The following is a 21,262-nucleotide window of genomic DNA, read 5'->3' as shown; positions in this document are numbered from 1 at the left end:
GTAAATTTACAAGACATCTTATTAAAATCCATAGAAAAAACCAATTTTCGCCCTATATCTTGTACACTTTTGACACAATTTGCAGGAATTTTTGCCCGAATTGGAGTTTCTAAATGCCATTTTGCCGCCCCCCCAAGACGTTGCGCCCGGATAGACCGGCCATAACCGGAACTGATCCGATTTTTTCCGGAATAGAACTATGAACGCAGCAGTATTCAAAATTATTCTGGAAATGTTTTCTGAAGAAAAACAAGGTGGGGTGGCCGATGGATTGCCGGCTGAGCTATACAAACAAGGCGGCGAAGAACAGATAAGTTCATGCACTTGCTTCTTTGTAAACTATGGTCGGACGAAAGCATTCCCAAAGATTGGTATTTAAGGGTGCCCAATCCACAAAAAGGGAGACCCCACAATCTGCGCCAACTACCGTGGATTAAGCCTCCTCATCGCATATAAGGCACTATCGAGCGTATTGTGTGAAAGATTAAAACCTACCGTCAACAAATTTATTGGATCTTATCAGTGTTTCTGTAGACCTGGAAAATCAATAACCCACCAGATATACACCATGCGCCAAATCTCGGAAAATACCCATGAAAAAAGGATCGACACACATCATCTTTTCGTCGATTTCATAGCTGCTTTTGACTGCACGAAAAGGAGCTGACTTTATGCCGCGATGTCTGAACTTGGTATCCCCGCAAAACTAATATGGCTGTGTAAGCCGACGTTGAGCAATACCAAAAGCTCCGTCAGGATCAGGACCTCTCCGACCCGTTCGTTACTAAACGAAGTTTCAGCCAAGGCGACTTCTTATCGTGCGACTTTTTCAACCTGCTATTGGAGAAAATAATTCGAGCTACAGAACTTAATCGAGCAGGTACAATCTTTTTAAGAGTGTACAGCTGCTGACGTACGCCGATGATATTGATATCATCGGCCTCAACACCCGCGCCGTTAGTTCTACTTTCTCCAGACTGGACAAGAAAGCAAAGCAAATGTGTGTGGCAGTGAACGAGGGCAAGACGAAATATCTCCTGTCATCAAACACGTGGCTCTCACGTCACTGTTGACAGTCATAACTTTGAAGTCGTAGATAATTTCGTCTATCTTGGAACCAGTATAAACACCACCTATAGTGTCAGTCTGGAAATCCAACGCAGGATAACTCTTACCAACAGGTGCTACTTCGGACTGAGTAGGCAATTGAGAAGTAAAGCAAACTCTATAAGTCACTCATTAACCCCGTCCTGGTATAAGGTGCAGAGACTTGGACGATGACAGCATCTGATGAGTCGACGTTGCGAGTTTTCAAGAGAAAGGTTCTGTGAAAGATTTATGGTCCTTTGCGCATTAGCCACGGCGAATATCGCATTCGGTGGAACGATGAGCTGTATGATATATACGACGACGTTGGATAGTTCAGCGAATTAAAAGGCAGTGGCTACGCTGGCTAGGTCATGTTGTTCGAATGGACGAAAACACTCCAGCTCTGAAAGTATTCGACGCAGAAACTACTGGCGCGCTGTTGTTAACTCGGCTATAGTCGCGTAAGCGGTGTCTACGCCAATAAAGAAGAAGAAGAATATTTTCTGTTGCTACAACAACAACGAATAGGAATCCTTTTATGTCGAACAGTAATAAAATTTGAAAGCTTTTTGTATCGGTCCAAGGGTTGGGTCGTCCAGTTTATCGTGATCTATTCTGATACTTCCTCAGACTTTCAAATTATATGGATTGAACATGATGTTAACCTGACCAGTTCGATACTATTTAACACACTTTCCTACAGGGTCAAACCAATTGTGCAAGTGTCCGAAGACACAGTGGAGTCAACAAACTGCTTACAGGTAGGAGGACGCAAAGATTACCTGCGCGAAGTGGCGAAATGTGACTGAAAGGCACTGACCATTTGGTTTGTGACTTGAAACACTTGTACGCCAAACTAAGGCGAATCGCTGAACAATAGAAGGCGCAAAAGAAGATAGAAATGTTGCGCCACTAAAAGAAATAATGTAAGGAATCAAAATTCTTTCACCAAAAATAAAAATCAAAATGCCGTGAGACAACGCGCAAGAACAATCAAATAAATAACATTGACAAATCGCAAGCGTTTTATCAAAATCGCATTAAAAAGACGAGAATCGATAAAACGTGAAATGCCGCTGAAGGTGCAACAATGCCACTAAGTTGATGTGTGTGTGACTGATGCCCATTGCGATGACACTGATTATGATGGCTGCAAGTGATAAGTAGTATTGGTGGTAGTAGGAGCGCGTTGGACCCGTGAGCACGTTTCACTTGTATGTAAGTGATGCTGCGTGGAGATAAAAGCGATTAAGCGGCCGAGAGCTTGTATTTGCTCTGCTACCTACAAACGCGCAGTGGTGACGCGCAATTTTGAACAACACTTTCTTATACATACCTCCCAACAATATCCGCGCGCCTATACATATCTCAACTAAAAATATCCAGCAAGCGCATTTGTGTGCGTGTGTGTTATAAAAGGCTATTAGACATACATACATAATCCATACGAGCGATCTCCTAACACACATACATTGACTTTTTTTTTGTTATTTTTGGTTTTAAGCATCTTCCTTTTCACTACTCCTCAATGCTATATTTTCATACACGTCTATACGCAGCCAGTTTGACGCGGTGCTGCGTTATGCATTATGCAAACATTGGTTGACTTACCTGCCGCGCTGCTGAGCATATTAGGCGCGCGAGATAAATTGCGGTAATTTTTTACCTCATCGCAGATATGCATTACGTGCTCCATTACTGAGCTATTAAACATATGAGAAGCATCGTTCCACATACACCCAGGTATGTATAAATAAGTGTATCTTTTTAAATCCTTCAGCATCACTTTTGGCCGTCAGTTTGTCTAGCAATGAATTTACCTAAACATTTTGGAGATGAAACTAATTGGAAATATCAACATAAACCAAGGTAGCCAATAAATAATCATGCTACTTAAATATTGTTGCAGGTGCTAGGGAACTGTGTCTTATCTATAAACATCTGAAATTTTATAAATAAATAAATGTGCACATGTTGTAAATATATGTATGTATATTTTTAAATTTGCTGAGAAAGTTTCTTTTATCATCGATTCCACTTCCTTAGCAGTTGTCACTGCCACAGGAGAAATCATTTGCAATTGGCTTCTTCCCTCAACGAGCTCTGTATTTACCGCTGAAGGATCTGCTATCCTTCATGCAGTTAATTACGCAAAAAAGACTAAAGGAAAGTTCCTCATCTGTACAGACAGCAAATCGTGTATGTCTGCAATAACGTCTCCTTCAAATCGCAATCCCATAATAGAAGTTATCAGGGACGCGGTCATTGGTGCCCCTCAGAAAATCCAAGTAATGTGGAACCCTGGCCATGCTGGTATTATAGACAACCACTTTGCAGACCTCGCTGCGAAAAATGTAGCCAGGACTCCTTCCTTAACATACTACGTCTCATCCAAGCAAGACATTCTTAACCTTATTAAGCACAAAAGGCATCAAAAAAACGAAAGCGAATGGAAAACATTTAAACATCACTACGCGGTCATAAACCCAGCCAGAAATCGTATAATCTACTCGTCAACAGTTCCAACTAGCGCAATGAAGACATATACTCGATTAAGGATTGGACACACTATCATAACACACGCCCACTTACTATCGGGTAAAAGCCCATCCATTTGCCCCCTTTGCGATGATTTACCAAAGCTTCTATCAAACACTTACTCACACTCTGTCCGATGCTTCACCCAACAGCCCACAACTCTGGCAACATTGATCTCATAAAACTACTAAGTGAACCTTCAGAAAAAAACGTGATGATTGTATATACATAGATTCTTAAGAACCAACGATTTGTTAAAATATATTTAAGCAACTTACATCTTTACTAATCCTTAGCAAATAGAATTTTTCACCTAGTTATAATTACAAGGCGGCTGAAGGCCTCGTAGCCAGTGCTGGGTTTATGTATTTATATAATAAAACTCTTTTTGTTATATGAATTATTATAAATAAATAAATAAATTTCTCAATAGCATTATTTATCCATACTTTTGATACAACTACAAAGGTAACTAAACAGTGCAAGAGAAAATCATAACGCAATGTATATAATATAATCTCTTCGTCAAGGTTTCAAGATCGGAGCATACTGTTGTAGAGCTCCCAAAGGTGATTTAGTGACTGATGCCCAGAGCATACTGAAGTTTCTCCAACCTGCTAAATAGCAGTGACGATGACGATGGAACAGAAGTTTCATTGCCCGACCATGAAGAAGTTCGATTAGTAAAGTGACGGGGCCGATGGATTTTCGGCTACTCAAATACGGCGGCAACACTGATAAGAAGCATGCATCAGCTCCTTTGTAGAATATTGTCGGACGAAAGCATGCCCGACGATGGAAATTTAAGTGGGCTCTGTCCTATCAACCAAAGTGAGAACCACAATATGTGCTAACTACGTGGGATAAGAATCCTTAACATCGCATATAAGATTCTTTCGAGCGTATTGTTTGAATAATTAAACTCCAACGTCAACAAACTGTTTCGACCTTATCAGTGTGGCTTTAAGTCTGGAAAATCAACAAACGGCTAGATATTTACCATGCGCCAAATCTTGGAAAAGACCTGTGAAAAGAGGATCGACACGCACCACCTCTTCGTCGATGTATACGGAAAATGGATGGTGCTTTGCACATTGGCAACGGCGAGTATCGCATTCGATGGAACGATGAGCTTTATGAGATATACGACGACAATGACATAGTTCTGCGAATTAAGAGACAGCGGCTACCCTGGCTAGGTCTTGCCCTCCGAATAGACGAAAACACTCCAGCTCTGAACGCAGTAATCGCCGGGGGAAGAAGAAGAAGAACTCTACTCCGTTGGAAAGATCTGGCTACACTTGGAGCCTTCAATTGGCGCCAAATAGGGAAAAGGAATAATGACTGGCGTGCTGATGTAAACTCGGTGTCCTCGCCAATAAAGAAGAAGAGGATATAGTAGTATGTATACATATATCTTAATGATCAGCATGACGAGCTGAGTCGATTCGACCATGTTCGTTTGTTTGTACGAGTATATATGCGAACTAGTCCCTTAGATTTTGGGATATCAATTAGATATTTTGCATATATCTTTTTTATAGATATACTTTTCTTCCTAAGCTGCTCATTTGTAGAGTCATCAATATCCGACCAGTATAGTTGTCATACAAATTGAGAAATCCGAATCAAGTACTTGTATGGAAACCTTTTTCATTTGACGAGATAACTCCACAAAATTAAGCATGAACTATTATTTCAGACAATTATGTAATCTTCTAAGAAGTTATTCAGATTAGATTACGATGCATTAAAATGGAACGATCGGAATCGGGTGCTTGCATAGACAGTTTTTAATTTGACGGTATATCTTCACTAAATTTAGCATGTATTATTATCTAAGGCAGTAAGGATCACTATGCATAGAAATTGAACTATCGGAATCAGGAGAGTGCATATAACGGTTTTAATTTGACTATTTAATTTCTGAAGAAATAAGGCATCGGATCACTATAGCATACAGCTGTAATACGAATTGAACTATCGGAATTAAGTTATTATAAGGAATGTTTTGTATTTGTGAAGGGTATTATAGCTTCGGTGCAACCGGAGTTAACGTTTTCTCTTGTTATAACTATAAAAAGGAATTTTCAAAATTGGAATCCGACACTTAGAGGAAAAATCTCCAAAAACTGCTGTACTATTCAGGCAGTTGAGGTATGTAATGTACACATCGCTCATTTACATGAATAGTGTCATAACTCGAAAGCATAATTTTTAAGTTAATTATACAGAAATGTGCGCAATGTCATTATCCATATTGTGTAAAAATCTAAAATAAGGTCCTCTACTGCTGCTATCGTTTAACTTTTAGGTCGTAAGTCGTTTTTTATTGACTGACGACCGAAAAATTCATAAAAAGAAATTCACTCCAATAAATACTGTTCAGTCTAGAAAAATTTTTTTAATGGAAATCGTAACAGGCCGGTTTTTAGATATTTATTTCGGTTGCGCATTGACAGAGAATTTTACAAATCATGACTCCGTTAATGTTTCTTTTCGGGAATTGTGAAAATTGTTGACACAACTCGGATCCCTCGATGTCAAAAGTTGTGATTTTGTCTATATTGGGGTTAGAGTGTTTACCCCAATATAGGCGACTCTGATGGATGTAATTTTGCAGGGTGTACATAACCGCATTCGCTGACCCTACACGGACGATTTTACAGTATTATTTGCTGTACCCAATCTTACCTTTCCCTTCAAACTGGTTAATCGTCATTTGCAGTGAAAATGTGGTTACTCTGCTTACCTATAAAGGGGTAAATGCAACGTATAAGCAAAAACGAGTATTTTACAACACTAATATTATAGTAGCACAAAAGCCGGAAGCGATCACAGTGCTTACAAAGCAAAACAGGCCCACGAAATGCATTTTAATAAGCCACAGTTATGCGCACAGTTTCTAATATACGCATACTCAGAACGCGGTCCAACATTGTTGTCGAAGTAGTGTGTAGAGCGCGCACATGTGCCTTCCATTCATACATTCGGTGGAAGCAGCTTCAATATGCAATGATTGCTGCGCCGTTAAATAATGTTTGTTGTTGTTATAACTGCAATGCTCCAGTAATTCGCTATAAAATTTATTTCATACACATGACGCGCATAAATTCACCACTTGGTAGAGCAACGCAACCAACAACCGCACCTCGAATGGACTGCGCCTGGGCTGAGGCGTTGCAAGCGTAACCGCGGAAAATGCGCACCAAATGCTGATGCGTTTATGGAATGTGCGCATACTCGCCGAGACTGCCATGCTGTGGCGTTGATTGTAATGGCGTTGGCAATGGCTATCGATATGGCAGTAGATGCAACAGCCAACGGCAAACCTGGACTCGGAGAAGATAGATAGTTATTGTAGGCTATCCGCGCCGCCCATGTGCAATTTGTGAACAAAATTAACCGATAAATTAATTCGCACTCGCATTCGCACTTACACAGCAAGCATCTGGAGCGCAACAACACCGGCTGTGAGTGTGTACATTTGCTTGAAGTGACAGTCAGCTCGTACAGTGGGCAACAACTTGGCAAACGAGCGCTTTAATGGCATCTCCAAATAGAGACATCAACCTTCGTACTCGCCGGCAGCGCTGATGGTTTGTCGGCCATCCATCCGTGCGTTTGTCCATCAACGCGTTCCCTGTGAGTGTTTGCAACTTTTTCTGAGTGTCGCAAATATATGAATGGACACGCGTCCTTTCGAGAATTACACGCGCAAACGTGGTTGTACCGCGAACGTTGCGCGCCGTCCAATGTAAACGTGTCCGCCCGTTCAATCGCCCATTTTTGGGCATATACATATATACATAGATACATACTCAAATGTGCCTCTTGCGCTTCCGCGCTGTCGTACGCGCTTCCCTAGTCAGTTTCCGTTTGGGCTTTTTGTCGCTATCCGGTACAGCGCCGCTTAGGCTCCTGCCGCCTGTGGTTGCCGTGCTCGAAATCTTTCATTTGTTCGGTTATTGGCTTCATTCTCATTCAATATCGGCGCAGCAGTCGCTAAAAGCCTGTGCGCGCTATATTTGTGTTTGCTTTTGCTCTTACTGCTTTTTATTTTTCTGGTAGTCCGCTCTGTTTCCAGCCTGTCCTCGCCGACGTTCGAGTTAAATTAAGTCATAAATTCTGTATTTATCTGCTGGTTGTAGTTTGTTGACCGTCATCACTTCTCTCATACTTGCTGCCTTTTTTGCAAGTGCGCGCCGCCTTCTTCCTTTGTGTTTGCGTGTATGACAACTTTGTGTGCCTCGCACAGCCTCACTGCTGTCACGCACACTAATAGCACTGCGCATGCGTAAACTTAATGTCGTCAGCTTGAGAATGTAATGAGCTTCAATCGATTTTCTCGCTTAAGTGTAAAAATAATTTACACTACAAATATTGATAGTAATCTTATATGTTTCGTTACCATTGTCCCATAGCAAACGAGGTCTGCGTTATGCGAGAACGGAAATGTGTGAAGAAATAAATATGGCAATGTTGCAAACGGGTTAATTAAGTGGCGAATTGAATGGCATGGTGGGTATAAAGGAAAGTTAATCTTCCGCCAGTAAGAAATCAAGGTAACGTTACCGCGGATGTTCCAGAAATTAAAGATATTCTGTGGGAAAATTAGAGATTCATACTGAAGCTTCATTCACATGAGAACCAAAAGCCGAATTAAAGGTCTGGTCTTGAGATCTTTGTTTGTTGTTGTTACAACCTACCCGCCAACCAGTGTCTTGTAATTTTTAAAGATACCAGATACATACCTTTGGAAACCTGAAAATAATTATATGGGGCTTATCTATTTTTGCCAACTATTAATCAGCCACATACTAATAAACTGTTACCTGAGATTCATTAAGGTACCTCACATGCCATCACCAATCATGTGAAGTAAAGTCATCCGGATATTATATGTTTCTTATAAGGGGGCTTATGATCATTAAAATACATTCTCTCCTTTTCATTGAGATAACTCACATGTTGGCCGATATATGCTGTAAGAAGTCACCCGGAAGTTCGAAAATCGCGAAATTTTAGCTATTTGGAATCTAAGGGAAGTATTGACACAATTCAATCCATTTTTGACACACAGATATACCAGATTAAACAGTTCAACTATTGGTACTGGGATCCAAATATTCGGTACCGAGAGGATCGAACAGTTTTACTTGGATTTGGACAATTTATAGTCATAAGATGGCATACGCTATAAGCATTATAGGTCCAAAGTTAGATGGAATTTAAAATTGTGTTATGTGGGAAGTGGAAGCGGCTGCAGTGCGATTTCGCCCATTTTCAGTGACACATAAGAATGTTTGAAGAATGCTACGTACCGAACTTTGTTGAAATCGGTAGAGCAGGTGCTAAGATATGTCATTTTACCTAAAAGTGGGTGGTTCCACGTCCATTGTCTAATTTTTACACTGGCTCGTACAAAGCCTTCTCATACCATCTTGGGCGTAAAATTTAATGTCTCTGATGTTTTTGTTATTGTTTTATTGCTCATTTAGTAGTTTTTAACAGTACCGGGTATATGGGGTATTTTCACACTGTCGGAAGTAGTCCCAATGAATTTGGCTTTGCAGCCACGGCGGTCTAGAAGATATGTATATTAAACCTATTACAGAGCGCGCCACGCCCAATTTTTCAACCCACCAAATTACTGTTAAAAGTCTTATTTTAGTGGTTAGTTATGTCACTTTATAGATTTTCGTTTAATGGTGCATTGGGGCGTGACAGTGGTCATACTGTACACCCATTAACTGAACTGCCTTACTGTTTTTGGTATATGAACTAAGTTTTAATCTAAGATATCTTCATTTTTACTCAAGTTATGAGTCTATCTCGATTAGTTTTATGTGATAAATACAACCTTTAGGTGAACAAAATTGTTATACCTCTGTGCCAACATGTTGCAAGCTGCATAAAAATATCAGCCATGAAGAGTGAAACAATCATTTCGGGCAAGAGGGATTGACTTAAGTACAAAGTTTTAGCTCTTCATCAATATTTTAGTGGATCTCAAACGAACAGAAAAATAGATTAAGACAACATTAAACGATGTACTCAATCTAAAATGCTTGGCAGAAAGTTTATATTTTCAATAATTCCTTATCAATATTTTACATCTTCATAAGTAATGAGACTAAGTACTCACCTCTCTTTCTTCATTAACAGTTTCTTGATCCTCTCTTATCCGAACAAGCCTGTAGTAACTGTGGCGGCTTCTGTTTAGCTTAAAGGCTGAGGCTTTCTCAGTATTTTCATTAGATCTTTTAGACAATGCCACTGAACCGAAACTAAGTTGTAGAACCTAATTGGATATTCTAAGGAGCCATGCTTCTATTTGCTGAAGAATAGTTTCTGCATACTCTCAAAATAGGAATAAGTTCGATCAACCACACCGATTTTTGTTGGCTCAGACTTAGGCAGTTGCTTTCACTGGGAAGTACAGACAGACTAAAGAGATTAAAGAGCCAAGCAATCCTGGAGGACCTCGCTTAACATGAGCACAATAGATCCATCCAACTCAAAGTAGTTTATAAAAAAACATAAGAAAAATTTATAAAAACGTAAGACAGTAGGGAATAGCCACTCGGCAGCATTCCTCAGTTTCTTGGGGAACATTTTTGGTTTCGCTAAAATACTTCATTAATTATAACTGCCTCAGAATTCCTACGACGGACATCAAAATCATTCAAACCAGACACACTTTCATGCCAATAAAGCTTAAAATGCTGGCGATTTCAATTTATTTCTGCTTTCTCAAACATATTAACATATATTACATTCTCCTGACTTACTACTTTCTTGCCACAGAAACTCGAATCGCGGCAAGAGCTAGTCGGAGCTACGATTAAGTGCGTGTATGTTTGTGTAGTGGTGAGCGTACGTGTGATTAAAAAGCGCTTGCGTTGCGTTGGCCATTATCGCTTTGACCGTTAATAGCGCCAAATTGGAAATTTCAAAATCGCACACATGTCATGTATGGGCAGATCGTTGTTCATGTAGGAAGACATTAATAACGCGGCACGCCTCTCTGATCGCTGGCCGCCTATGCGTGCTAATTATGCGTAGCAATAGCTTTCATCTCCCCGCTCGGCGGCCAGTCGGTTGTTGTTGGCTTTCGTTAGCAACAACTGATCGCGTTCCTAGTTTTACATTTTTAGAGGGATTGTTTTTGTTTGCTAATGTTGTTTTTTGTTTTTTATAAGTGATGTTGTTGTTAGTTTCTACTGTTGTGTTGTTGTTGTTGTTATTATATATTTTGCCGCTGATGATTTTCTGTAGTTGGATCACTTGTTTGTTGTTAGTATTTTCTTCTTTTCAGTGACAACTCACATGCAAGTGTGTGGCGCATTTGAAGCAGTTGGTCGAGGAAATCTCAAGCTGCCATTTGATGTTCGTATTTATGTGTGTGTGTTTATTTATGCTTATATGTGTATACTGGTGCGTGCATGCGTACAAATTACCAACTGCCAGATCAATCAAACGGGTGAGCGCACTCACGAGATACGCATACAGGCACACAAGTGATATGCATATGAAATTCGTGCGTGTGTGTGAGGAATGCATATGTATGTATGTATGCGGGCGATTGTTTTTGTTTGTCGCTTTTGTTTTGCGGCTAATTTCATTTAATTTCGGTTTTTTGTCCCAAAAATTAAATCGAACCACAGCCGCAATTATATTATATTTTTACTCATTTAATAATTAATAATTTGTTCGGGTCACGAAATGACACACAAGCATAAGGATATGTGTGCGCAAGGTCTAACGTTGAATATATTATACATACATATGTATGTACGGAGAAATGTGAGATGTGTTTTTAATATTTTTTGTTCCGTTTTGTACAGCAATTTTCACTTGACTTGAAGAAAATTTCATAAAAAAGTTAATGCTATACTTGAAACCAACGAAAAAGACACTCTCCAAGCCTGAATGAAGCTGATAATTGCTGTCACAAATTTGACTTACCGCAGAACAGAGAAATGCTGATGTACAGCTGAGAAGTTGCGGCTTTCGTGCAGCCAACAACTGTGTAAGCGGTGACAGTTCTAAAACATTTTTTCTGTCTTCCCCTATTCTACAATTACAATGTTAAAGGTTTTTTATTTTTTGTTATGAGAATTGTTTTCCTTGTGTTTTTTAGTCTCGCAACATGTTGCTACAGAGTATAATAGTTTTGTACATTTAACGGTTGTTTGTAACGCCTAAAACTAGTGAAGATGGAGATTAAGTGCTAAATATAGTATGTATATTATATCAAAAGGACTACGATGACAAAACTATTTGTGTTTAAATATTTTTAAAAAATGGACGGTGTCGATCTTCCTAACAGTTGAAAGCTACGTAAACCAAACTCGCTTAAAAAATTTTCCTTTCATTTTAATATACAGTATAAAAATGGGTGTAATCGAAAGTCAACCACGCCTCCTTCATGTATAACATAATTCTACGGTAAAGTCTTTACGGCAGATATCAGTAAATACATATATAAGATATCTTCAAAATTAAATAAATATATAATCTTGGAGATAATACTCATATAGTTTGGTGGCGAAAATTGTTCTTGAATTCCACAATTTATACGTATACTATATATACATACTATACGTATACACCTAATACTGTTTATACACGGTAGATTAGTTCCAAAAAAAAACCGTCTAAAAAAGACATTGACCGTGGAGCTTGGTACCTTATCTTTGAAGCCTATTACATAAGCATAAGCATTATTAAAGAAAAAAAGACATTCAATGTAAGCAAAAATAGATAAACTCGGATCGGCACTGCCCTCAACTCCCATATACTCCATATGTATAATGATTTTCGCTTTTCCAACAAACCTTATGCTGAATATGACTGCCAGTGTATGAGTTTTACGTTTAATTTTTTTACGTCTTAAAGTATTTCCCTGGCTTTGATTCTTGCAAGTTGCAAGAGTATAAAATGTTCGGTTATACCCGAACTTATCCCTCCTAACTTGTTTGTTTTTTATTTTTTATATTTCTTTAAAATTTTGGAAGAGTCGCTCACCCGCGCACTGACGCAGAAATGTGAACAATTAGCAGTTACTTTTCACATACCGCTGAGACAAAAGTGCTGATAGAAAGCAGAAGCAGAAAAGGTAAAACGGCAACAAAAAAGAAAGCAGCGTTAGCAGCTATTCCATTTGGGGTTGCTCGTCCACACAAAACGCAAATATCTTCCTCCAGCACAGCATATATAGTAAAGCAAATGGCAAATTTGATTAGACACATGTTGCATGATGCAACTGTCGGTCGACTCACTGCCGAGTTGCCATGCTGGCTAGCCAACTCACTGGCAGGTTGAAAACGCGCCGATTGTCAGCAGGCACACATACACACATAAAAAATGTGTGTTCGTGTCTATTTTGCGGCCACAGCCGTTTGAGGCGGAACTCAAGGGGATTGTCAGTTGTGCGGTTAAATGCAGGCTTTTGATTTGATGCCCTGCCAGCTGTAAGTCGCTACTGTGATTTCGTTAGCAGACACAAACATAAACATATACTCGAGTGTGTCAGTCGCTTATACTTGGCACGAAACAAACTAGCACGATGTATAACTTCGGAGAGACGGCAGCGTAATCTATTAGATGTGTAATTATGTGCAGAAGAATGAGAGTCATTTGACAGGAAGTATCTTAAATTTAACTTACACTTCTGAATTTGCTAATGATATATAGGTGAGACATACGATATATATGTATGTATATGTAATGGTCCTTAGATTATTACATGACCACCACCGCCTCCTTAGGTCTATTGTGGTCTTTATACTACTTAGTAATAATATTTGACAAAATATGCTGAACTAGTTAAATGATTTCAGAGAAAGCAAGGAAAAATAGAAACAAACAAAAGAAGCAACAGAAGCAAAAAAAGCATCAATTTATGGATTGAAAAAGGAATTAGCCTGATGGGCTTAACTTGAGTTATACATAGTTATATGGACCATTTAGGAGGGGTCCACTAAGCCCTTAACTTAAGAATGTTATCTTACCTGAATCCATAGGAAAGTAATCAGTAGGTAATTACTCCGAATAAAAGGTGAACCAGTAAATAAGAATCCAACTAATCGCAATCACAACCGAGTTGTAAGCTATTCATGATTTTTACAAATCTCTAAAATCATACCTAGAGATAGGAATAGCACCATATTCGTTCATTCAAATTCAACAAGTAAAATTCTTTTTGAAAAGCCCAAAAGTCCATGAAGCCACCAACTGACTTCAACTTGCCTATAAGAGAATTGGGTGGAAATTGGGCTCGAAGTGACGAAGAAACGGCTAATTGTTTTGCAAATCACCTAGAAAAGGTATTTCAACATAATTTGCCAAAGAACAACTTTAGGCTGCCAATCATACCCAACACAGCCAAAGAGTCGCTTGAGTCTTTTAAGACTTCAAATTATTGGAATCATAAAAGAACTTAACCCAAAAAAGTCGCCGGGACATGATAATATTACGCCAAAAATGGTAATTGACTTACCAATTATTGCTATAGAGGTGCTCTCTTTGCTCTTCAATGCAGTTCTTAGTTTCGGATACTATCCAATTTCATGGAAAAAGTCGCAGATTATCTTGATAGATAAGCCTGGGAAAGACTTAACACAGTCGTCTTCATACAGACCAATCAGTCTTCTATCAAAGATGTCTCTTTTCCTCCACAAAAATAATACAATAACAACGCATCAATTCGCAAATTTTAATTGGCTTTTAAATAAAAACTCTGAACTTAGCCTAGACAACAAAGTGCTTTTATATAAAGCGGTCATAATGCCGATTGTGGGGTACGACCTGGGCCACTAATATTGATATAATACAAAGATTCCAATCGAAAATGCTTAGGACAATCACGTGTTCATAAAGGCCTTGACATTCCAATGGTAAAGAAAGAAGTAGAAGACAGCAGAATTAAACATAAACAAGAAAAAACGTCAACTTCGGCTGCACCGAAGCTAATATACCCTTCACAGGTGCATTTCTTTTAGTAACTATGTGTTCAGTTTGTATGGAAGCTATATGCTATAGTAATCCAATCTGAACAATTTTTTCGGAGATTACATTGTTGCCTTAGAAAATAATCTATTCCAAATTTGGTGAAGATACATTGTCAAATGTGAAAGTTTTCCATACAAGAACTTGATTCCGATCGTTCAGTTTGTATGGTAGCTATATGCTATAGTTAACCGATCTGAACAATTTTTTCGGAGATTTCATTGTTGCCTTAGAAAATAATCTATTCCAAATTTGGTGAAGATACATTGTCAAATGTGAAAGTTTTCCATACAAGAACTTGATTCCGATCGTTCAGTTTATATGGCAGCTATATGTTATGGTGGTCCGATATCGGCCGTTCCGACAAATGAGCAGCTTCTCGAAGAGAAAATGACGTTTGCAAAATTTCAAAAGGATATCTTAAAAACTGAGGGACTAGTTCGTATATATACAGACGGACGGACAGACAGACAGACGGACATGGTTAAATCGACTCAACTCAACATACTGATCATTTATATATATACTTTATAGGGTCTCCAACGCTTCTTTCTGGGTGTTACAAACATCGTGACAAACTAAATATACCCTGTTCAGGGTATAAAAATTGAGCCATGAAAACACTATTATCTGCGAAGAATTTTGTCTTGCACCCAACGGAACGTTAAGATTTTTCAACTTTTCAGATATATCACATATTTTAATAAAGTCTGCTCTTCAGTTCTCAGTAGTATAAATAGTTGTATGGGTATGATACTTACCTGTAAAGCAAAGTGGAAGTTTGCTGACTATCCGTACAAAAAAATTTAACCTCGCTAACATCTTACGCTCTACCTTCTTTGTGCCTTCTTCTTAAGCTCAATCTGCTCCATGTCAATCTATCACAGTTTTTATACAGAAAAAGTAGTCATGGTAATCTGGTACCGCTCGCCAATTTAAGTTCTTCTTCTTTTTTTTTATATCGAATGAAAGAGTTCAAGTGTTGTGTCAGAATCCCATTCTTAGGTAATTATAGCCTTATTAGTTAACAAAGTAGTTAATACTGCTGACCGACGTTCATTTACCATATACAGTGAGTTGGTTTCGTTACTCTTCTAATCCTTTGAATATACCGTTATTCGCCTATGCCGAGATCAATGGTGATAGCATATCATCTTTTAATACTAATTGGTCTAAATTTCCTTCTGTCAATACCGTTGAAAATATGTGTATATCAAAAAAGTTGTAAATTGTATAGGCATTTGCTATTATTAGCCTACTCAGCCTGAATTAAAGGAAGGTAAGCGAATAAGTTTAGCATATGTACATCTATACGAGTTTTAATATGCCCATACCCCAATTACAAAGGTCTGCAACAAAAATCCTGGTTGGCTGTTTCAACTGATTTGCATGTAGTTAATTGTTTTAAAAAATATATTCATTATCCAAAAACTGAAGAACGCCAGGTTATTTTGCAAAATGCAAAATTTGGTTAAAAATAAGGAGTTTTTGTGTTAGGTAATGTTGTCTTGGTGGAAGTGTGTGTATTCGTCTGACAGTTACTTCTATATTTGTGGCGAATATGTAATACTGAAGTATGCAAACCAAGTGATGAACAACTTCATAATTTCCTATTTTGTGGCGTAAAGAACCTTAGTGCTGATTGTTACTTTTATATGTGTAATGTGAAAGGATATAATTCAAAATTCATAGTTCATATGCTTTTATGCCCAAAGCTGCAGTCTCATTACTCATGGGCTCCTCGAAATTGTTTTCCCAAAGCGAGCTAAGCTATTTAGTGAGAGACTTGAATCTTCCCCATAACTCAACTGAGTTGCTTGGATAATGGCTCAAAAGCACGAAATCACTTTTGCCAGGAGTTTCTTCCTCCTAACATTAATATCTTAAAAAGCAGTTTATTTCCTATTTTGCCCAAGAGGACAAATTGGTTTGTTGGGACAATAGTGAAAGTGTGATGGATCGATGGATGGACCGAAAACATATAAATTGCCACAACTGAGCACTAAATTAAGATATATGTAAGACTGTAATTTGGTACAGAGAAACGCAATATCAAGGGACACTTGTGGACAAATTTTTTTGGAAAAATGGGCATGCCCCGCCCTATAAGAAGTTTAATGTAAATAATATATCTACTAAAGCATTTAAGCAACAACAACTAAATTTGCTGAGTAGAAATCTTATAAGAACTTCTACCGACAGTGTGACAAAATCGGCCAACCGCCAACTCCTCATATAACGGTACCAAGTCCTCATATAACGGTAATGTTAACCACTGCTAAAATCGCGTTAAATCAATAACTAAACATGCCAGAGACATAAAATTTTACCACCTAGATGGTATAAGAAAGCTTATGGGATCCGGTGTGAAAATTCGCGTGGCACCGCCAACTTTTTGGTGAAACCCCATATCTCGGGATCCGACCAACCGCTTACATCTTTATGTCACATTGTGAAAACCACGCTTACTTAAGCACGAGCACAGTTTTAAATTCCACTTGATTCGTTCAGTTTCCAGTAGACAAATCAAGAAGCAATTAATATAACGGGATAAAACTTTGAACGAATAAGTGTGGGGCACCTTATGATCAAAAATTGTTTTTATCCAATAAAAACTGTTCAAGCCTCTCGGTATGAATCGGAGCAAGATTTTCGAACTTCCGAGTATTTTGTGCGGCATATATCCGCCAATATGTGAGTTATCCCAATGAAAATAAAACATCGTGTTTTACTCATAACAGTGTATCCTTGTGTCTAAAATAGATAAATTTGAGCGAAAACTTGGCCTAGCCCCTATATAACTAATATCAGGATTTTCGAACATCCGGCTGACTTTACTCTATGTATATGAATCGTTTTACACCTTAAAGTATCTCCCTTTGATTCGTGCAAGTTGCAAGAGTATAAAATGTTCGTTCGCACCCAAACTTGGCTCTCTCTTCCTTACTTTATGTTTCAAGCTTTAGGTTGCCGAATGAAACGAAAAGCTACATTTTCGTCATTCGACATCGATTATTTTTCAGAAAATTAAGAAGATGTGAGTGAAAAGAAAGGTGAACAATTTCACTAAGATATTAAAGAGAGTGAAGGGAGAAGGTTAAAGAAGATGAAATTAAATTTTTTTACGCAATTATAAATAAACAAATTTTTTGTAGTATTTTGCCTTTTATTTTAAGATGATAACTTGTTTAACATAATACATCCTTTGTTAGAAACCGTGACGTTAGTTATTAAGATGAGAAATTTTAAAAAAAGAGAGCGTAACTGTCAATAACGGAAAGATGAATGCTGAGGATTTACGAATACTTCGAATTTGTACCAATTAGTTCAACTTTCTGTGTACTTTTCCCTGTCTTCGGAGTAAAGCCTTAAATTTTTTCATCGAATTCTTTCCAGTTTTGAAACACATCAAAATAGTCGGAGAGCCAGATCTGATACAATTCATTTTAGAAAGTCATCGTTGTTCCAATATATTTTGATTTATTTGTTATTTCAGAAAACCTACATTATTTTTAATTCAGCCTCTCCTGTTGCCGTAAAGGAACCCTGAACTGATACCACTTTTTGTTGGAATCACATTTATCGAAAGTTTTGCCATTTTCGTCAAATTTGCGGGTTAGTTCCCAGTAGCCAAGTTCTCGTATTGCAACATAAAGTAACTCAATTAAACAAGCTTCTCAGTTTTAATTCCCATCTGTATTAAACGCCGAACCCGTAAAGTTGTTTCGATTAACTAATTTTTTCTTGAAAAAAATGCGTTTGAAAAGAGATCTGCAACGTAAATTTGTTCTAAACAACCACCGACTCCAGATCTGGTTTTTACCATTCATCAAGCCAGCATATGAAGTAATCGAAGGCAATAATTAAGATTCACGCTCATTGAAATTAGTGTGGAATCTTACACTTCGGGTACCAATATCTCAAAGCTCTTTTTAGCGCAAGCGAGGACTACGACTACATTGTAAGCGCATGCGTAAGTTAATTTGCATAAAGATGTGTGAATATGAGCACAGTTATTTGTATGTCGTTAAATTGCGATTTCAATTTGTTTTTGTACGCTTAAAAGGTGCCTTTAGGTGCCCACTTTTTGAGCACGTTATCAGCGCTTGCCGCGAGGTAGACGGTTGCACGTATTGATACCACTGAACACCAAACAAGTGAATACATTTAAATAAAAATGTTGCACCAGCAAGCGCGCCACACATATACAGAAGTTAACAAGCCGAAAGGCACAAAGTCATCATCATCGCCGACGAACTCGATGGAGCGACGAAGTTACGCGCAACGAAAGTGACTCAAGTGGACTAAGCGTGAACCAGTGAGCGCGCGGCTGAAATAGTGGCATTACAGTGTGTCTCGTTGTTGGTGTAGCCACTTTAGCCGCGGCAATGGTCAGATAATTTTGATTTATGTGGGGAAATCATAAAAGAGGCTCGAGATTTCATTCCAAGATTTACGACAGATCAACCGGAGATTTATTACTTTCTGATACGATACGCAAATGGAACTACAAAAGGAGCAGAAAACCGTGCCGCATATGCAGTCGACTTGTAGTGTAGCCCGAGGGAGTGAAAAGGTTGCAGCGGTAAGTAAACAGAGCCATACTATGTGTGAACTAGTCGGAGGCAAGAAATTGGAGGTTAGTCGGTAAGTGAGTAAGCAGGCAGCAGGCAGCAGGTAAATTAAAGAAATGAAAGCAGTTATACGTGTGCGTTGGGGACAAAGACCGACTCGACGCGGTTTTATCAGACGTAAATTCACGCGCACATGTCGCCCCTGTCTAACTAAAGTTGGGTGCGAAATTTGTCACAAGAATTCAACACCAAATCAAATGAGAGAAAATTGCGCGGAATATGGCACAAAAAGGATAATTAGTTCAAAATGACCTTAGCGCTTTTTTAACTGGCTGTCACTTTAACAACATAAATGATTTTACCTTGAGCTCATTAGCGCGGGTAATTTCTTTGTTTAGCAGTTCGAATTCTACTTGGATTATCAGTTGAACTTCTTTCAAATTTGTCCATTGTGTACGCAAAGTATGCAGAACCGGAATCGACTCCGGTGCAATCTTGGAACTCGTCTGGAAGGGAGAATGCTCTTAACTTATTCAGAGTATGTTTAAGCCTCCACAAATTCAAACAGTCCGTCCCGCCCACTGAGAGATGGGCATTAGAAAAGTTGTTTTGCAACAAGAAGTAATTTAAGCAATATGTTCCATAGATATAATTTTTATCATGTTTTCCTTTACATTTGTATACCCTGAACGCCCAAAAGGAAACGACGCAGACTCAATGAAGCATACTTTATGTATACTAGTCTGTACCGACCTTAAGTCTATTGTGCCATATCCTAAATCACAAAGTCTTACCTAACCCCAGCATATTGATTAAGTCCGATGTGATCCCTATTTGGAAATATGGATCCAAGAGGCATAAACCTGTGTCTGCGGACTGCTGTGCAGTCAATTAGCAGGTGTTCTGATGTTTCAGGCTCCCTCTCACAGAACCGGTAGTTTACGCAAGAGGCTAGGCCAATGTTGTGTAAAAACTGCTTCAGCTTGCAGAGACCAGTGTAAAATGCGACCAGTAGTCTGAGTATATCTCTGGGGAGGTTTATTGCCTATTTAAACCTGCTGAGACTGAGAATTCTTCGTGAAGATAAGCCTTTTAGTAATGCTGTCTCTTGGGAGAAGGGCCAATGGTATGGTAATACTTAACTCTTTCATCCGCTGGGACGATATTACCTCACCCTTGCCATACACTTCTGCATTAGAAGAAGTGCGTGTTTGGCTACCTTACAGATCACTGGATGAAGCGCGTGCTGCTACCACCGCAGAGTGGATACCAGCTAGAGACCAAGATATTTGTAAGGTTCACAGAGAGTGTCCTCAAATTTACCTCTGGCTATAATAACAATGTCATCCGCGTACTTCCTACTGTGGTTTCAGCTATTCTGGTGCGAAGTATGGCCTCTATCCATCTCCGTCCACTCCCGGAGACTTGGATTTTATCAATTTGCCGCTCCCCGCTCACATTCCTACTTAGTGTATCCCGGTAGGTATCCCATTTTGCGTTCCCGGGACTACGTTAGGGCTCCGTTGACACTCTCCATTGTGAGACCTTTACATTCACAGGCTCGTTACGCAAGGTGTTATCAAGCACCTCTCTCCTACTTATTGTTGCGAAGGTGGGTTTACAACAAACATTTTCTATAGCTAAGTTACTATTAATTATGTATTCTAAAAGATACTTACCTGGTGTGTTGCAGTCTGTTCGCATCACATCCTAAGATCATCTTGTGTCGCCTGCAGTGACTCACAAGTCTATCACCAGCCTCTGGGAGTGCTGTGAATGCCTCTGCCGGAAAATAAGCTGAAATATGCTCCTTCGCTGTTCCTGGCTTGCACTGCAATTATATCCTGTGTCAAGAACTCTATTACATTGTTGGCATCTATTTTGAGACCTCTAACCTCCCCTCTATAGACCTCTGGCTATTGCATCAGCAGGATGCCTATCATCAATCTTTTACATGAGCCTTGAGTTAATGAAGATATCATTAAAGGGCTAAACAGCAGTAACTGTAACATCTTTCACACACGAAACAAAGGTAAACCAAGGGC

Source organism: Bactrocera tryoni, chromosome 5, assembly GCF_016617805.1.
Source record: "Bactrocera tryoni isolate S06 chromosome 5, CSIRO_BtryS06_freeze2, whole genome shotgun sequence".
Taxonomy (NCBI): Eukaryota; Metazoa; Arthropoda; class Insecta; order Diptera; family Tephritidae; genus Bactrocera; species Bactrocera tryoni.
This window is presented reverse-complemented; position numbering follows the sequence as displayed.